Raw genomic sequence first — 18,747 nt, 5'->3', positions numbered from 1 at the left:
TAACATTCTGTCCCTGCAGATGTTCTTTTTTATAACATCATTTTAGAGCTGTAGTCTATCTGCAGAGGAAGGGCTACAGGCAGGTTTGGAGTGCATGAGTTCATTACAAATGCCATGTTTTATAAATTGATGCCAGTGTTCTTGACCTGTCTTATGAACAACTGGGACCTTATTTCCTGTGTCACTCTCTCCCCTTTGCATCTTACACTTTCAGCTAGTCTTAGAGGTTTCCATTGAGTTCTGAGGACAGACTTTCAGAATCCTCATTCTCTTGCTTCCTTTCCTCTAGAGTTATCTCTGTTCACTATTGTCCTTATTATGTGTTTTTTTTATGATTATGAGGCAACTAAAATCATCTGATTATTGATCACTGTGCTGAACCTCTAACTGCATTTCTTCAATGGTTAGACATATTTTTATTTTTTTTGAGATAGAATCTCATTCTGTTGCCAGGCTGGAGTGCAGTGGCATGATCTCAGCTCACTGCAATCTCTGCCTCCCGGGTTCAAGTGATTCTCCTGCCTCAGCCTCCTGAGTAGCTGGGACTACAGGCATGTGCCACCGTGCCCAGCTAATTTTTGTATTTTTAGTAGAGACGATGTTTCACCATGTTGGCCAGGATGGTCTCGATCTCTTGACCTCATGATCCGCCCACCTCAGCCTCCCAAAATGCTGGGATTATAGGTGTGCACCACCGCACCCAGCTGACATATTTTTCATATTTAATATTTCTAGTCAGTATGAGTTTTTAAATACGCATATTTTGTTTACTATTTTTCTTCCTTCAAGCCTCTGAAAATATTGATGGTGTCTCAAAATTAATAATTTATGGATTGAAAAAATTCCATTTATCTATTCATATTTATTTATAATGTACCAAATCTAGTGCAATACGTAGTCCCAGGAATTTGGTTCCCATTTTGGAGTTATACTTGAATTTCATTTATAAACCCAAGTTCATTTTTCTCTCCTCTGGCACATATATTCCTAATCATCTTAGCATTCTTTTAGTTGTTACAGATGAGGTAACTGCAGTTTGATGTTTACTCTCCACTCTTTTTCTCCTGCAAATGGTAGCCAGAGCTGCGTTGTCCTATAAGTTTGCTCTACCCTTGATAAAAGAACTTACATTTTATAATCATTGCTATGGCTGTACTGGATCATGGATCCATAACTCTACAGGTTTGTCAAACACTGCCAAATGCTACACCACAAACACTGATCTTTATTCTTTGCTTATTAAAACAAGCAACCAACCAGGTTAATGCATTCCAAGAGGAAAAAGATATTGACCAAACTAACTTTGGAAAATGGTATTTTGACTGGATAAGGTTTACACAAACTGAGCTGTGTGTAAACACTGTATCTAGTTGGTAATTTTGTTTATCACAGGGACAAAAGTTAATTCTGACATTACTTTTCATTTACACTAGGCTAGAGAAAATGAATAAGTTGTAGAGAATGTGAGCTAGATTCCTCACTGTTACAGAAGGAAGTTATAAGTTAGAAAGGGTACAAGACTAGAAAAAATCCTGTGGTGCCAGATTAGAGTTAAAAATATCAATATATACACAGATAGATATGTAGATAAGATAGACTCACAGAGAGATGGTAGTTAGGCAGATAGATAGATAGATAGATAGATAGATAGATAGATAGATAGACAGACAGACAGATAGACAGATACATATACCTAGAGATTGATAGATGATATATATATATGGGTTAGGACACACTATTCCTAGTTCTGTCTGCTAAGAGATACATGCATCCCATAAGCAATGAGCATAAATCTTGGTTTCTAAATAACATTCTCCAATATAATTATTCAGATCTCTGGAGCAATGGTTGCTTCTAGGACTGGGGCAGTGAAAACATAAAATGATCCTGGGGCATCCTGATGTGCCAGCAGGCCAGAAAGTGCTCAAAACACAAGGATGTGGCATGCGTCATAATCCAAAGTAAAATATAAAGAGACATGAGTCCATACTATGCAAATAAATTGTTAATTAAATGAATGAGAAGGAAGAGACTAATCTTTCCCATGGAAGAATTTCAAATAATTTATGTAGAAAACATGAGGGCAAAGGAAAATCACCATTAGAACACTACAGTGATAGTGGCTGTTGGCAAGATCCAATGAGGGATCCATATTAGTGGGTGAAACTTGAGGAGGAAACAGTATCTTTGCAAAGTCTGAAAGTATCTTTAACGGAATATTTACTAATTACCATGGTTATTTTAATATACATTCACAAATTTATTGTTATTTCTGCCTTAAAGAGGTGGAGTTTAATTTTCCTCTCCTTAAGTGTGGGCTGGATTTAGTGACTCAATTTTAACATATAGAGGGTGGAAGGGAAAAATAGCCTCGCAGAGGAGCAACCTGGCAGACACAAGCTAAACCGAGTGATTGCGGTTCATGTCACCAGTGATGCCTTATCCCCATAGGATGTGATGAAAAGGCCACCTCACCTCTGCAACATTCCTCCCTCAAATCTGTAATCCTAGTCTAGTCAGACAAACATAAACCAAGGGAACTCCACACATATCTGACTGGTTTTCAGCAAAAGTGCCAAGGTCATGAAAAACAGGAAAGACTGAGACACTGTCACAGAGTCAGAGACACTAACAAATCATGATGACCAAACACGGCACAGTACCCTGTTTTGGATCCTAGAACCAATAATAATAATAATAGAAAAGTGGCAAAATCCAAATGAATTGTATAGTCTAGTTATAGTATTATACCAATGTTAATTCTTCTTAGTGCTGTTAAATATGTTATAGTTACATGAGATGTTAACCTTAGGGGAAGTTAAAGGCATATTGAAACCATCCATACTATCTCTGAAACTCTTCTTGAAATCTAAAATTACTTCAAAATAAAAATTTTTTAAAACAGGAAAGAGGCTAAAGCGGGCTGGGTGTGGTGGCTCATGCCTGTAATCCCAGCACTTTGGGAGGTGGAGGTGGGCAGATCACTGTAGCCCAGGAGTTTGAGACCAGCCTGGCCAATGTAGTGAAACCCTGTCTCTACTAAAAATACAAAAATTAACCAGGCATACTGGTGGGTGCCTGTAATCCCAGCTACTTTGGAGGGTGGAGAATTGCTTGAACCCAGGAGGCGGAGGTTGCAGTGAGCTGAGATTACACCACTACACTCCAGCCTGGGTGAGAGAAAAATAAAAGAGGCTAAAGCATCAAAAAGGGGAGCAGGGAAGCAGGGCTCTCTTTTGTCTTAATAGGGAAGTCTGAGAAGTTATGGCACCATTGTCATATGTTTCTAGCAGAGCAGAATGCCAGGGCTGGGCCATGTCTGGGGAACAGCCTCAGGATAGAGTAGACAGCAGATAAGGGAACTAAGGCCAGACCCCAGGAAGAACAAAAATATATATTTATGCAGAGAGAAATATCAATATAAACAAGCTTCTACTGCTCTGATGATGTGAGATGATTGACAAGACACTAATTCATATCTACTCTTACCATTAGAAAATATAAACACTATTAAAACAAAGTGTTTACATAGATCCAAGCTTATATTGTGAAAATAGAACTTCTCATTGTTCTCTATGTGGGGGTGTGTACAACACTGGTGGACCCCGCAAGCTTGCTCTGGTACAACTCAGGTACAGGATCATTTGGGAACCCTGAGCGTGGCCCCCTGAGCCAATATATAACATGATTGGTCAGGCTGGTTCTGCCTTGAATAACACAGATTCCACTTTAGCTGAGAGAAGGTAATATTTTTTTAAATTCCATTTTGGTTTATCTACACTGTTTTAGAATGTATGGGTTTCTCTAGATCCTCTGTTACTTCAGGTGTGACATTTTATGCACATCACTTGCAGCCCACTGGTGTCCACATTCTGCCATGTGATGTGGAGGATCCTTGCCTCCATGTAGGCCCATTTTTCCTTCTCACTTTACAACATAATTTACATGCATGAAGAACTATATCAGACCATGGAGTAATTTTTGCTTCAATCATCAAACACAGTTTAGAAAAACTCAAGAAGGCCAGTCTATCGTATTTATCCATATTTTTATTATTTCTATTTTTCTTCATTCCTGATGTTATGCTTCCTTATTTTATCATTTTTTTCTGAATTAAGAACTTCCTTTAGCCACACCTTTAAGAAGGTTGCTGTGTCCTTCCTTGAGTCCCAGGTTCCCCTTGGCAGCCCACAGTGTGGATCTGGGATACACAGGGTGAGCACAGGCTGTAGGAGGTCTTGAAATTCTGGCAGGGGGTCTGCACTTGACCTAAGAGGTAAGGCACCAGCACTTCTGAAACCAGACAGAATTGGATGGAAGCTGTATTTCAAGGTGATTGTCTGTATTTATGAGGACTAATCTTTTGGATAATCTGGAAGGCCTGGGGGACTCACTGGAAAGATATGGTAATAATTTCAATAAATATTTAAGGGCTAAACCACGTTGAGGCTGATGGGACCAGGGAGAAGCAGCTGCATGCTACATACTGAGATCATCTAAGACAGGAAATTGATGTTTTACATGAGGTTGATTTTGAAGAGTAAGGAGGCATATCTCGTCCCCAGTCTCATCTCTGGAAAGAACTGCACCAGACCCAACCCACCCTAATTATCTGTTCTCCTGATTGTGAAGTCTACAAAAAGAAACACACAGGTCATTTTCAGAAAACGAAGACATGGTGTTAGTAGCAAAATCTCACTGTGGTTTGAATGAGCATTTATGAACTGTCAGGAAGGAGCCCTTCATTGCTCTGTTGTCAAGAATGGGAGACACTAAGAGCTCAGCCAGGGCTTCGACTTAAGCTCCATGTGAATAACCTTGGCCTATGCTCCCTGGACATGCAGTTCACCATCCGCAGAGTGTGGCCAGTTTGCCTGTTGGGAGGAATCACATGCACTGTGAGCCACCCCTTGCAGCAAGAAGTCCACAAACAGGACTTTTTCCTGGCAACAGTAAGTGAGGTCAGCTGGGGTCTGGAGCTGCCCAAGACTGGCTGCACGCTCCAGGGATGGGAGTTTTAGTGCCCTGGAGGGAGCCTCTACCTGTGACTGCTTTAGCACTGCCCTGAGAACCATGGTCCACATGGCACCTGTGAGCAGAGATGGGGGAAAGAGGAGACATCGCTGGGCTGCAGAGGTCAACAGGGATGTGGAAGTGTCTTTTATTGCAATTAAGTTTTCTAGTCATCAAATCTCTTCGAGGTATAGAATCAGCTCTGAAATTCTCAAAGTGTTTTGATCATAGTATTCAGGGATTTATTTCTTTAACTGAGATTTACATTACTATGTATTTGCGGTAATGTTTTTGTTAAAAGTTATATCGTAATGTATTTAGCCAGAACTCAGTGTCTGTGAGAAAGAAAAGATACTAGAACTTCTTACTACCTTCTATGATATAAAGTTTAAAATTATATAATGTAACCAGTGACTTTCCTGTTTTAAAAAATCACATAATCAAAAAAAACTTACTGTCTGTATATTTTTGTTTTAATCAGCATATACTCATACATGGGTACATTAATTTCTCTCACAGTCAAGTACAATTATAAAATATATATTTTGGAATAATATGACCCACAGATTCATGATGCAATATAGTATGAATTAATTCTTTTTTATTATAGTTGTCTAATGCTGTGTCAGCTTCTCAACAAGGGGTCAAGCCCCCAAAGACCCAATGAATACACATGGCTTGAGTGTCCAGTGGAGCCCACATGGGTGGCACCCCTGGACAACTGAATGTCTGCTGACCTAATTTCTGAAATATTTCTGCACATCAATTACCTATGTCTGCTTGGATGAAGTTGAAAAAATTCAATAATCTCATAATAGAATCTTGAATTCTTTAATGTTCCCAGCAGTGAACCCAATGCCATGGGTGTGGTTTAAACCACTCCCCATGGTTTAAACCATCCCCCATGGTTTAAACCAAGTCTTGTATGCAGCACTACCCAGCTGCATACAAGACTCAAGAATCAGAGGTAAGAAGGTGGCTGGAAGTCATCCAGATTCTACAACATATGTAGTGTTGGGTCAGTTAAGCTCTAAAACAATGCATTTAATAAAATGATGGATTTATATAGGAATTTTCCAAATGGGAGGTGAGGGAAATAGCATATGGAGATTTGACAGCAGATACATTGAAAGTTAAAAAGAAAGACAGAAATGCAAATCCCTTCTCACTCCTTCACACCTGGGGAAGTTTTGAGCGGCTTGGATGCTAAACATACAGGAGACAAATTCAACAGCCTTATTGATTTTCACACACTCCCCATTTTCTGAAACAAACTGAACAACAATAAAAGCAGATCCAGGGGAAAAAAGGATCAGAATGCCACAAATTCTACGTAGGCTATGGAAATAGTTTTGACTCACACTGCCTGTGACTATTATAATAAAATCAGTCACTAATATAATTTGAAATTTAGGAAAGAAACAAATTGTCTTGTTAGGGTGTCTAGCTCACTGTACCTACTAAGAGAGGCTGTGAGTGCTCTGAGAGTAATTTGAATTCCACATGTGTCATTTCCCTTTAATAATTTTCTTGCCAGGCATTTTATACTTTAAAATTTGTGTGGGAAATTTCTAACAATGGACCTGTTATTATTTTTTCACATTATCTCTACATTTTTCATATTATCTCTACATTCTCACTACGGATCTTTTCTGTCAAATGAAACGATATAAAGAAACTTCTGGAGTACTAGATCAGGCTTTCAAATTTGTCACTCTGACACCATTTTCACCCTTTGGTTCATGGGTCACTGCACAGTGGAAAGCAATGGATGTGCCTATACAGTTCATATTGGCTGGGGGCTCAGTCACTGTGGCAGATTTACTGTGGTAAAAACTAATATCAGAAATGTTTCTCAAGAAAAGAGAAAGGACCAGCTGAGTGAGAATATATCTATGAAACTGTTTTTCTCAAGAGGAGACTAAAGACTGTGAGCTGGGCAAGCGGTGGCTTATGCCTCTAATCCCAGCAATTTGGGAGGCTGAGGCAGGCAGATCACCTGAAGTCAGGGGCTCAAGACCAGCCTGGCCAACTATGGTGAAAGCCCGTCTCTACTAAAAGTACAAAAATTAGCCGGGCGTGGTGGTGGGCACCTGTAATCCCAGCTACTCAGGAGGCTGAGGCAGGAGAATTACTTGAACCTGGGAAGCAGAGGTTGCAGTGAGCCAAGATCATACCATTGCACTCCAGCGTGGGTGACAGAGTGAGATTCTGTCTCAAACAAAAAGAAAGAAACAAAATAGCCTGTGAGATACTTTTCTTTCATTGAAATCACTGCCTCTTATCTTGGCATAATTTGAACAACCCAAGCAGGGAGAAGCCAGAGCCGGGCACATTTCCCTAAGACTTCACAACAGGTGTTTTATTTATTTATTTATTTGAGATGGAGTTTCGCTCTTGTTGCCCAGGCTGGAGTGCGGTGGCACAATCTCAGCGCACCTCAGCCTCCCAAAGTGCTGGGATTACAGGTGTGACCACCATGCCCAACCCACAACAGGTGTTTTAATAGTTTATGAGGATATTGATAAACAGCTAGATTGGACTTAGGGATAAATTAATTAAGCCCTCATGTTTTATTGGTGAAAAGACAGATCCCAAGAGACAATGAAAAAGATACTTGATTTCTACTGTTGGGTTGATCCTGGAACAATCTGGGCCTGAACTGTGCAGGTCCACTTACAGGGGATTTTTAAAAATAAATGCAGTAGATCCATATAGGCAGTATCCACATTTGAAACCAAATGTGGCAGGAAAATACAGTACTGGCCAGGTTCCAGGCCTACATGCACAGAGGGTCGACTTTTCCTACCCACAGGCTCCACAAGGCTGACTTCAGGACCTGGGAATGCATGGATTTGTGTCGAGACCAGCTGGGTCGTGGAGACCCCAACCGAGCTGCACTAGAGGAATGAAGACAAAGACACAGAAATAAAATGCAAAGTGGGAATCAGGGGGATAACAGCCTTCAGAGCTGAGAGCCACAAACAGAGTGTGACCCACATGTTTATTGACAGCAAGCCGGTGATAAGCATTGTTTCTATAGGTTATAGATTAGCTAAAAGCATTCCTTACGGGAAACAAGGCATTTTTAGCGAGGAGCAGAGAAACAGTCTCTGGCTGATTATCTGCAGCAAAAACATGTTGTTAAGGCACAGGCCGCTCATGCTATTTGTGGTTTGAGCAGTTTTCCGCTCTGGGCAGGCCAGGTGTTCCTTGCCCTGCTCCAGTAAACCAACAACTTCTCGCAGTGTGCGTCATAGCCATCATGAGCACGTCACATTGCTGCAGAAATCCTCTTTATGGCCAGTTTCTTTAAGGCCTGTTTATGACAGGCTTAGGGCCTGTTCCCAGCAAATTTGGGTGTCCAAGGTGGGTCCTGGAACTAATCCTCTGGATACCAAGGGACGACTGTGTTTGAACCATGGTTTGGGTTTGGAGAGATTAATGACAACAGTGGCTAAGCATGGGAAGTGTTTCTATGGTGGGACTGCACTGGACCACCTCTGAATGTGTGTATTAGAAGTTTAGTAAATAAAACAAATCTAAATTATTATTTGATTGGGGTTAGTGGGATGCAAATAAGATTTATTCAGAGTATCCTAAAAATTCCCCCAGTTTTATTTAGTTTTGTGGAATTATGTCCTCTTTCCAATTTTGCAACATTTCTTTGCATGTTAAAACATTCTTCCCTGAACCCACAATGAGTTTTTTACAACCCATTTCTGATACAAAAAATACTTCAACGAAAAACAGAGCTTGCTTTTGTACATAAGCTAAAAACAAACAAAACAAACCCAGAAGCATAGCTGCTCTGCTCATTCCCTTCTACTCAAGAGAAAAAAAGAAAATAAAGATACCATCAAGGAAACTGATGCCACAGGAAATCTTTTATTCATCATTTGGAAATTTATCACCAGCACACTGAGGGCAATAGCCCTTTCTCTCAGTTGCTTGTAGATAATTCACATCTTTGTCAAAAGATTCTCCTTCAAAAAATGTGGAAAATTGATTTCGAAGAGTTAAGGAAATACAAGTCATGAGGAATGGAGAAGAAAATAACACATAGATAATCTGTCATGTCACATTTTATGTCTAGATATTGAGGGTATCAAGGAGATGCGTGCCTGGTGATGAATAAAGACAAACAGCTGATCTTGGAGGCATGGAATTGGGACTTGGAACTGCACCCCACCCCCTCCAGCTCCTATTCTCTTCTGTTATTGAACATCTGGAGAGACAGGCATGTTGGTGTCCTTGGTTTACCTACACTAAACCTCTTGTACACAGATGAGCAAACTGAGATCTAGAAAAATGAACTGGCCCAAATTTACAGAATTAGGTGACTTTGTCACATGAGCGGGTGAAGAGTCTCAAAGATTAGTGAAGTCTAGAAGATTGTAGGAGAGTCATCAACTAAGTTATGCAAGCTGTCCAATCCCCTCCCGAATTTCACATGGAGAATTTCATGGGAACAGAGCCAAATGAAGAGAGTTGGGTACACACACAAGGGCTGGTGTGGCCATTGAGATGCCTAAGCATTTACCAGGGGATTTTTATTTTTAGAAGGAAATATCTGCAGCATCTTACCAAATGCTCTGCCCAGGATCTCAGAGGCTCTGAGAACACTAAGCTCTGCTTGTGTTCCTACATTATGAAAAACCAAGAGAGATGTAGCCCTTGTGCTTGTGTTTTACTGAGAGGGAGGCTCGTGGCCCCATCCAGACAACCTCCACACCCCGCCTTTGATCCCAGAGGCTGATGGAGAATGTCTCAGCCAGCTGCAGCCCTAAGTATGGTTCTAACACATGGAGGCTCCTCCGAGAAATCTATAGGGCTTCATTATGGCCATCAATAGGGCTGCTTGTCTTGCCACATTTCTGGGACTTTGCAATTTTTTTAATGGTTTGCTTTAATATTCTTCTTTTTTTTAAATGGAGTCTTGCTCTGTCACCCAGGCTGGAGTGCAGTGGCACAATCCTGGCTCACCACAGCCTCTGCCTCCCAGCTTTAAGCAATTCTCTTGCCTCAGCCTCCTCAGTAGCTGGGATTACAGGCACTCACCACCACAACTGGCTAATTTTTGTACTTTTAGTAGAGATGGGGTTTCACCATGTTGGCCAGGCTGATCTTGAACTCCTGACCTCAAATGATCCACCCTCCTTGACCTCCCAAAGTGCTAGAATTACAGATGTGAGCCACCACACCAAGCCATGTTTGCTTCATATTCTAACACAAAATGATAGCTTAACCTATCATCCAATATTCCCACTTCTCAATAAGATGCAACTGCTGTGCTTTCTTTGAAATAATTATTTTTGAAAATATTATTTCAAAATGTAGTCCTCCCAGACAGTGCTAATTCTATTGGGATTTTAAAGGATTACACAAAATAGCCATCACATTACACTTAATGTGCTCTATGTAATGCAGCACCAGCCTGCTACAGCCACTTCGGGGGCTCTTGCCCACTCTCTCCTCCAGGCTCTCTCACATGCATCAAGGCTGTGATCAAATGGGACATTCTCACTCCATCCCCTCCTAACCCCCAATTCAGATTGTAGCCCACCCCTCAGCAGTCCCTATCCCCTTTCCTTCATTTTGTTCCATAACTTTTGACACCTTCCAACATTCTACAGTTGTGCTTTTTTTTTTTTTTTTTTTTTTTTTGAGAGAGTCTAGCTCTGTCGCCCAGGCTGGAGAGCAGTGGTGCCATCTTGGCTCACTGCAAGCTCCACCTCTTGGGTTCACACCATTCTCCTGCCTCAGCCTCCCAAATAGCTGGGACTACAGGCACCCGCCACCACGCCTGGCTAATTTTTTTGTATTTTTTAGTAGAGACGGGGTTTCACCATGTTAGCCAGGATGGTCTCAATCTCCTGACCTCGTGATCCACCCGCCTTGGCCTCCCAAAGTGCTGGGATTACAGGCGTGAGCCAGTGTGCACACCCGATTTTGCTAATTTCTTTAGTGAACTATTTGCTCTTCTGCACAAAATTGCAAGTTCCATGGGGATAGAATTTTTTTTATGGCTTTATTCTCTGTGGTATGTCCAGTGCCTAGAAAAGTGCCTGTTAAGGGTTGTGTGGTATTTCCTGAATAGAGGCTGAATGTTGTGATAAGTTTCACGGTGATTCCTCATCTTGTGCCTGCACTTGCAAGTTTATTTTTGTCTGCCTGGGGAGTTGCACCCAGCACCCTCAGCCCCCACCACTCAAGGTTCCTGTCTGCATGAGTGTAATCGCCATCGAGTGTCAACAGCACCATCCCTTTCCCCACTCTCATTCAGAAGCTCCTCATCTGCTCTGGGATGGGACAAACTCTTGTGTCATCATTCTGCCAAGTTTATTAAAACTCAAAATGTGAGTGTCTACTCTTTTCTTTCTCTTTGTCCTTTTGTTAAAACTTCCCCTTTGAAAGAGGAGATGCCAAGGTTTAGACTAAATGGGAGAGAAATAGTGGGCAACTGGAGAATAAGGGAGGAAAACCACATTAGTTAATCTATCAAATCATTACATTTCTATATGATTAAGCATAAAATAAAATGTCTTTGAAGAAGTTATGCAGTCCAAGGGGTCTCTAACTAATGAGCAGGTCCTGAAGGACATGGTAAAGCCCATATCAAAGCCAAGTTAATTAGCATTTTATCCTGATGCATCTGTGGGGACAAGCAGTTCAGCTACATTTTCATGAAACAAAGACAGCATTTGCAGGGTCTGTGTCTAACCTTGTCATAGGTGGGACATCCTTTAAGGGGGATCCATGAGTCTTAGCTAAGTCAATGGGGAAGGGAAGTTCTTTGCAGTAAGGCAGGAAAACAAGGTGGTGATTTCTTTAACCATCACTGTTTCCCAGTGCCTCAGGGCTCAAGTAGAATTCAACAGTGTCAGTATCAGTACCTGAGCATATTTAAAAGAAATAGCTGAAGACTCCAAATACTTATTTACTGTGGAACTGCCAAACAACCGTGTTCATGGATTTTGAAAATATCATGACATGCTGCATCTTGACATCTGGGACATGTTCCAGACTCAAATGAACCCCATGAACATAAGATTAGCCACAGACAGAATTGTGAAGAATAACAAAACATCTTAAACTACATGGGTAATTCAGAATCTAAGTGAAAAAAAGAAAACTGGAATGCATGGGGCCACTCTGTGAGTTACGAGGTGCATGATTCAGGCCATTCCTTTCAACCACAACCACAGATGCAAAAGACAGTGGAACTGAGTAACTTGCAGTCTTGTCATGAGCACCAGAATCAAGAAGATCAAGAAATAGCTGTTTCTCTATGGAATTTTCTTTTTATTTATTTATTTATTTTTTTTTGTTTGTTTTGAGATGGAGTTTAGCTCTTGTCGCCCAGGCTGGAGTGCAATGGTGCAATCTCTGCTCTCTGCAACCTCTGCTTCCTGGGTTCAAGTGATTCTCCTGCCTCAGCCTTCCTAGTAGCTGGGATTATAGGTGCCCACCACCACACTGGGCTAAGTTTTTGTATTTTTAGTAGAGACGGTGCTTCACCATGTTGGCCAGGCTGGTCTCAAACTCCTGACCTCGGGTGATCCACCCACCCTGGCCTCCCAAAGTGCTGGGAATACAGGTATGAGCCACCATGCCCAGCTCTCTATGTGATTTTCTAATCTTCAATTTTATAATCTTTCATTTTATTCTATAGAAGACTGAAGATTATCTATAGAAATTGAAGATTTTCTGGAGAAAATTCTGTATATTTAATCTTTCATTTTTTAGTTTTTGTTTGTTTGAGATGGAGTCTCACTCTGGTGCCCAGGCTGGAGTGTAGTGGCACAATCTCAGCTCCCTGCTACCTCTGGTTTTGGGTTCAAACGATTCTCCCACCTCAGCCTCCTGAGTAGCTCAGATTAGAGATGTGTACGATGATGCTCAGCTAATTTTTGTATTTTTAGTAGAGATGGGTTTCACCATGTTGCCCAGGATGGTGTTGAGCTCCTCAGCTCAAGTGATCTGTCCCCCTTGACCTCCCAAGTGTTGGGATTACAAGCGTGAGACACCACGCCCCGCCTTATGTTGTTAGTTTTTAATCTAAAAGAATGCCTCTGTCTTCATAGAGTTTTGCTCAGTGTTAATGACGAAATCCTTGCCAAAGTCCCACCAAGTGCCCCATGTGCAGTGCCAATGCCCTGAGCTCCCGCATGTTGCTGGCTGCTTCACTGGATGCTGAGACTTGGTTATTGCAGAAATGCTGAGATTGCTTATTGAGGAAGGAGGAGAGTATAAGTAAATAATCTTCCTGAGGATTTTTTTTTTTTGAGATGGAGTTTCACTTTTGTTGCCCATGCTGGAGTGCAGTGGCGTGATCTTGCCTCACTGTAAACTCCGCCTTCTGGGTTCAAGCAACTCTCCTGCCTCAGCCTCTCGAGTAGTTGGGATTACAGGCATGCGCCACCACGCCCAGCTAATTTTTGTATTTTTAGTAGAGACAGGGTTTCTCCATGTTGGCCAAGCTGGTATCAAACTCCCGACCTCAGGTGATCTGCCTGCCTCAGCCTCCCAGAGTGCTGGGATTACAGGTGTGAGCCACTGTGCCTGGCCTTCCTAAGGATTTTTAAAGCTATTCTACGAACTTTGATCACAAATCTACCCATGTAAGTTGTTTTCTCTGGGAAACTACATTCCTATTTGTGCCTAACACAGTGTGGACATGGTGGCTGCAGCTCTCCTAGGGCCTACTGTGGAAGCTTCTTCCTCAACAGAGCCTCAGGGTTTATCAAAGTAAAAAAATAAAAATAAAAAATTCATATGCTATCTGACTGCTGCCACTGCTGAAGGATCTGTTATTTCTCAACCACTAATAAAACACAGAGTTTCATTAAAGATGGATTGTTGCTTTTCTTTTGAGTGTGAATATCATTATTCTAAGACTTCCATAGTTGTTGATCTGATCAAGGAAATGTAGTGAACTTTTTGTTTCAGGTTACGAAGCAAAGCATTTTATTAGATGCACCACAAAAGGCACATTAATAGCAAACGGCAACACAATTTTAGATTATTAGCACTAAACTACGTTTTAAAAATAATGTATAATACTTCTACACAAGGCCTAGAGTGGTGGCTCAAGCCTGGAATTCTAGCACTTTGGGAGGCTGAGATGGGAGGATTGCTTGAGCCCGGGAGGTGGAGGCTGCAAGGAGCCGAGTTTGCACAACTGCATTCTAGCCTAGGCCACAAAGTGAGACCTTGTCTCAAACAAACAACAAAGACCAAAACCAAAAACCAAAATTTGCCATGGCCCATGAGGAAAGTGGCCATGGCCATGTCAACAAGGACACTTCAAGCCCATGGTGTTTGGAGGTCTGAGGCAGCCACAACATCAGATGTGTTTTCTGGGCTCTGCTGCAGGAACGGAGGAGCTGTGCTGGGCCCCTTGCCCCACTCTGAAGTTTGGCCATGGGCTGGATGTGCTTCTGCTTAGTGAAGATGCCACAGGCTCCTTCCTTCTTTCCAGAGACAGACACAGGTCCCCAAAGCCTCCTGTACCTGGCTGAGGAAGCCAGACAGACAAGTTCCCTGTCCAGATGGAAGGCCCCAGAGAGCTCCTCAGGATCTGAAAGCTGAGGAGGAATGCAGGGCGGTGTCCCTGGTCACTCCCACTGACCTTGGGGTCATCTGATTTGCAGAGCTGATACCCTGGCTTTCGGGGGAGGCAAGTTATGTGTATTTTGAGATTTGTGTTCGTTAACACATATTATTATCAAGGCCAAGGAAGTCTACTGAGAAGGAAGGAGGAGGACATTGAACACCAGCCCAGGCTGCAGTGCGGCCTCCAGCAGCCTGCTGTATGACTTAATAAATGCTGAGTCAATGCAGAGTTGTGCTTGAAATCATCTTCCAAATCATTCCATTGAAATTAATCTTCTTGAGTATGAGCTTTCTGCTTTTGGGAAGGTTGTTAATAATTTGCCCATGTATATTCATAATGAATTTCTCTACACATGAATTCCAGAGTAATTATTCAGTAAGTCTAGAGTTAACATTTTTTCTATTGTTACTTACATACATGTGGTATGTTACTCCCCTTCATGCCAAATATTTTCTTATGCAGCATACCAACCGCAGGGCTATCAGATTAATTTCAAAGACTTCAGCATGTTTCAAAGACAAGGTATCTGACCAATTCTTATGCAATTGTTTGTTTTTAGATCTCAAATTATAGTGTTAAACTCATAACATTTTTTCACTACGTTCAAATTATACTAAGCTTTTGGCTCAGAAAATGCTTAATCACCATTTAATTACAGAAAGTTAGTAAGCTAATATACAGAAAGTTAATAAGGTAACATACAGAAAGCTCAGTTGCTAACTTATCCCACTGCCAGGTCTTTAATTTGGATGGCCACAGTTGACACTCATGAAACTCACCACTGACTTGGTGCTGGCTATGTCTTTCCTGCTGATGTTTTGTGGGTATCATTCATGCGGAGACTTCGATCTTTGGTGGAGAGGCTCCTGGATTTCTCCCCACTGGACATATCTGGCTCTCCTCCCTTCATCTCCTCTTCTAAGATAACCAGTGTGTTGTTTCACCTCTTTCTCCCTACAAAGCCAGACAGCTTACAAAGCAGGGGCTGTTCCATGTACATCTGACTTTCTCACCCAGGTCTGTGTGTGCGTATCTGCATGTGTGTGTGAATATGTGTGCACATGGGTGCATTCATGTGTATATGTGTGCCTGTATGTGTGTCTGTGTATGTGTGCCTGTGTACAAAGACACCTGAGGTCAGTGGCTGAGTATGAGGAACTTGAAGCTCTTACAAGTACTTTGAATATGGAAAGACACATTTGTGCCACATAGGTGCATTAGTCCTTTGCAGTTGCCTAACAGTCCATTTTATTTTAATGCTGATGTTTGTAATTGTGCAGTGGATTCACAGAATGACAGAGTCGGTGCCTTCCCAGCATCATTGCCCTACATGCATGACATTATCCAGTGTGCACACATGTGGGTTGCTAGAGTATTTAAACTGGGAGTTCATGGAAACCTGGCTGCTCCCAGAAGCACTCAGCACAGCCTAACATGACATAAAGTGTTACAATTAATAAATAAATTAAGCAAATCTACTGCATACAAGATCATTATCAACCAGATTACTATATACAATTATGCACACAAAGAAATGAAACAACAAAAATCAAACTAGAGAACAAGAACCTATGACAAAGATGAGCCAATAAAGGGCTAACTTACAGATTTTTAACAATAAGTCCTACAATTTAATATAAGGAAAAAAATCCCTAAAGAAAAATTAACAAAATAAGAAGAGTACATGAAGAAAAGTAAGGCACAGAGGCCAATAAACATTTTCTAAACTCTACCTCACATGAAACAAGTTACAGCAAGAGGATCTCTGCAGGGCAGGAGTCCAGAAACACTGAAATTCAATCACCTCAACTTCTTTCTTCTTCTTCTTCTTCTTTTTTTTTTTTTTTTGAGACGAAGTTTCGCTCTTGTTGCCCAGGCTGGAGTGCAATGGGATGATCTCGGCTCACTGCAACCTCCGCCTCCTGGGTTCAAGCGATTCTCATGCCTCAGCCTCCCCAGTGGTTGGGATTACAGGCGCCCACCACCACGCCCGCCTAATTTTTGTATTTTTATTATAGATAGGGGTTTCACCATGTTGACCAGGCTGGTCTGGAACTCCCGACCTTCAGGTGATCCACCCATCTTGGCCTCCCAAAGTGCTGGGATTATAGGCATGCGCCAATGCGCCAGGCACCTCAACTTTCTCAGGAATCAAGAAAGAAAAATCAAGTGCAAAGAATACAGGATGAAGGCAATAATAAAGATAACAAACAACAATGAAATGGAAAAAAAGTATAACAGAAATAAACCAAGGCTAAAAGTTGTTTTTATAAATAATATAGTTATTATTGCAACCATTAGCAAGACTGATTAAGGAAAAGAGATTAAAGAACACAAGTGACCAGTATCAGATTCAAAACAACAGTCTGCTCTACATAACAGTATTATAACAAGATAATCAGAGAATTTTGTGAAATACATATGATCAAAAGTCTGAAAACAGAGATCACAATAGATGTTGAAAACCCAGCTTACTAAAACTGGCACAAAAATAGCATAAAATAAAAACACTCCTATGTACATTAAACAAAATTAATTAACTATTTAAAAAAATTCAACAAATCAACCAGCAATAATGCTCCACAAGGAAAATACCAGGATCAGACTTTGAAAATGTTCCAAATATTTAAGGAAGAAAAAAATATCGACACCGCTCACTCTCTCAAAGAGAAAGAAGAAAGGGATGGTTTTTCAATTTGTTTCGTGAGGCCAGCATTACATTCATACGCAATGTGATCAGGCAATAAAAAAACCCAGAAATAGTAGATGCTCTGTTTCACAAACACAGATACAAATATTCTAAGAAAAACATTGTTACCTGAATTCAATCAAGCAAGAAATAAAAAAATTAAATTAAACAACAAAGACCAGACTAGGAAACAACCTACAATAGAAACGAACCAATAAAGGACTAATCTCTAAAGTGTCTTTAAAAATGCTTCACATCAATACAGGAAAAACACAAATGACCCAATACAAAAAGAACACTAGATATGAAGAAAAAAAAAGGTGGTGCATGGGTGAATAAATATTTGCTAAGCCGTACTTTGAAGGGGGTTATTTCCAGTTCCAGATGAGAGATACCCACAGGCAGCCCGGAGGGCGGGACCCCAGGGGACAGGTGACAGAGGCCAGGAGGTGACAGAGGCCCCGGCAGTGGGGGACCAGGGGCCCAAGGGGACCTCCATCCTTTTCCCGGGCTGCCGCCCAAGGCTCCCGCTGCTCCCGGGTTCCAGTGCCCTCTCACTGGGTCCTGATAGGGGCTCCCTTTCTCACCCCGGGTCGGGCAGGAGGCCCCGGACCCCAGTCCCGGAGGAAACGGAGGCTCCAGGGCTTCCACGGAGGAGAAACGGGAGGGCTCCTCTCCGACCCGGGCTCCTCTCTGACCGGGGCTCCTCCAGCGCCCACCCCAACGGGTTCTGAGAGGGCGAGGAGGAGGTCGGGGGCTGGGTTCAAGCCGCACTGGGCCCTGGATTCAACAAGGAAAAGGGCTCCCCAGAGGCCTGTGCATCAGAGGGGTCCTGGCTTGGCTGGAATGGGGCTCGGGGAGGGTCAGAAGGTCTGCTGGGCTCCCAGCCTAAGGCCTCCCTCCCCAGCCCGTAACCCCTCCTGCCGCTGAGGCCCTCCTGCCTTTCCCTGAACGCCACTCCCTGGGAGGCCGAGACTCCTGCCTGGCCTCCCTCTGCCGCCGGCACCCCAGACTCCCGGACTCACCTTTGGCTGGGTTGCCGTCTCCTCCTTTCAGCGCTGGACGCCACAAGTTCCAGGCTTCTTGGGCTCTGGGAGGAGGCACAGTGGAAGGCTAGGTCGCTATATTAGGCTGCTCCAAAGTCTCCTCGCGCTGTTGCTACCTCACTGCCTCCAGCCTCCAGCATCCAGGGAGAGTGCAGGCAGGCGGTACCAGTTCTCTTCCTTCTCCTCCTGCCCAGGGCGGACTGGCCTCCAGCATCCAGGGAGAGTGCGTGCACACGGCGCCTGGTCCTCTTCCTTCTCCTCCTGACCAGGGCGGAGCAGCAGAGACCACGCGGCCTGGAGTAGGGTGAAATGATGAAAGCCCAAGGGGAAACTATTTATAATGACTCTTATTTAACTGGATCTCCTGGAAGGCATGTTCG

Source organism: Nomascus leucogenys, chromosome 18 (assembly GCF_006542625.1).
Source record: "Nomascus leucogenys isolate Asia chromosome 18, Asia_NLE_v1, whole genome shotgun sequence".
In the NCBI taxonomy this organism is placed as follows: domain Eukaryota; kingdom Metazoa; phylum Chordata; class Mammalia; order Primates; family Hylobatidae; genus Nomascus; species Nomascus leucogenys.
Note: the sequence above shows the minus strand (reverse complement) of the source record.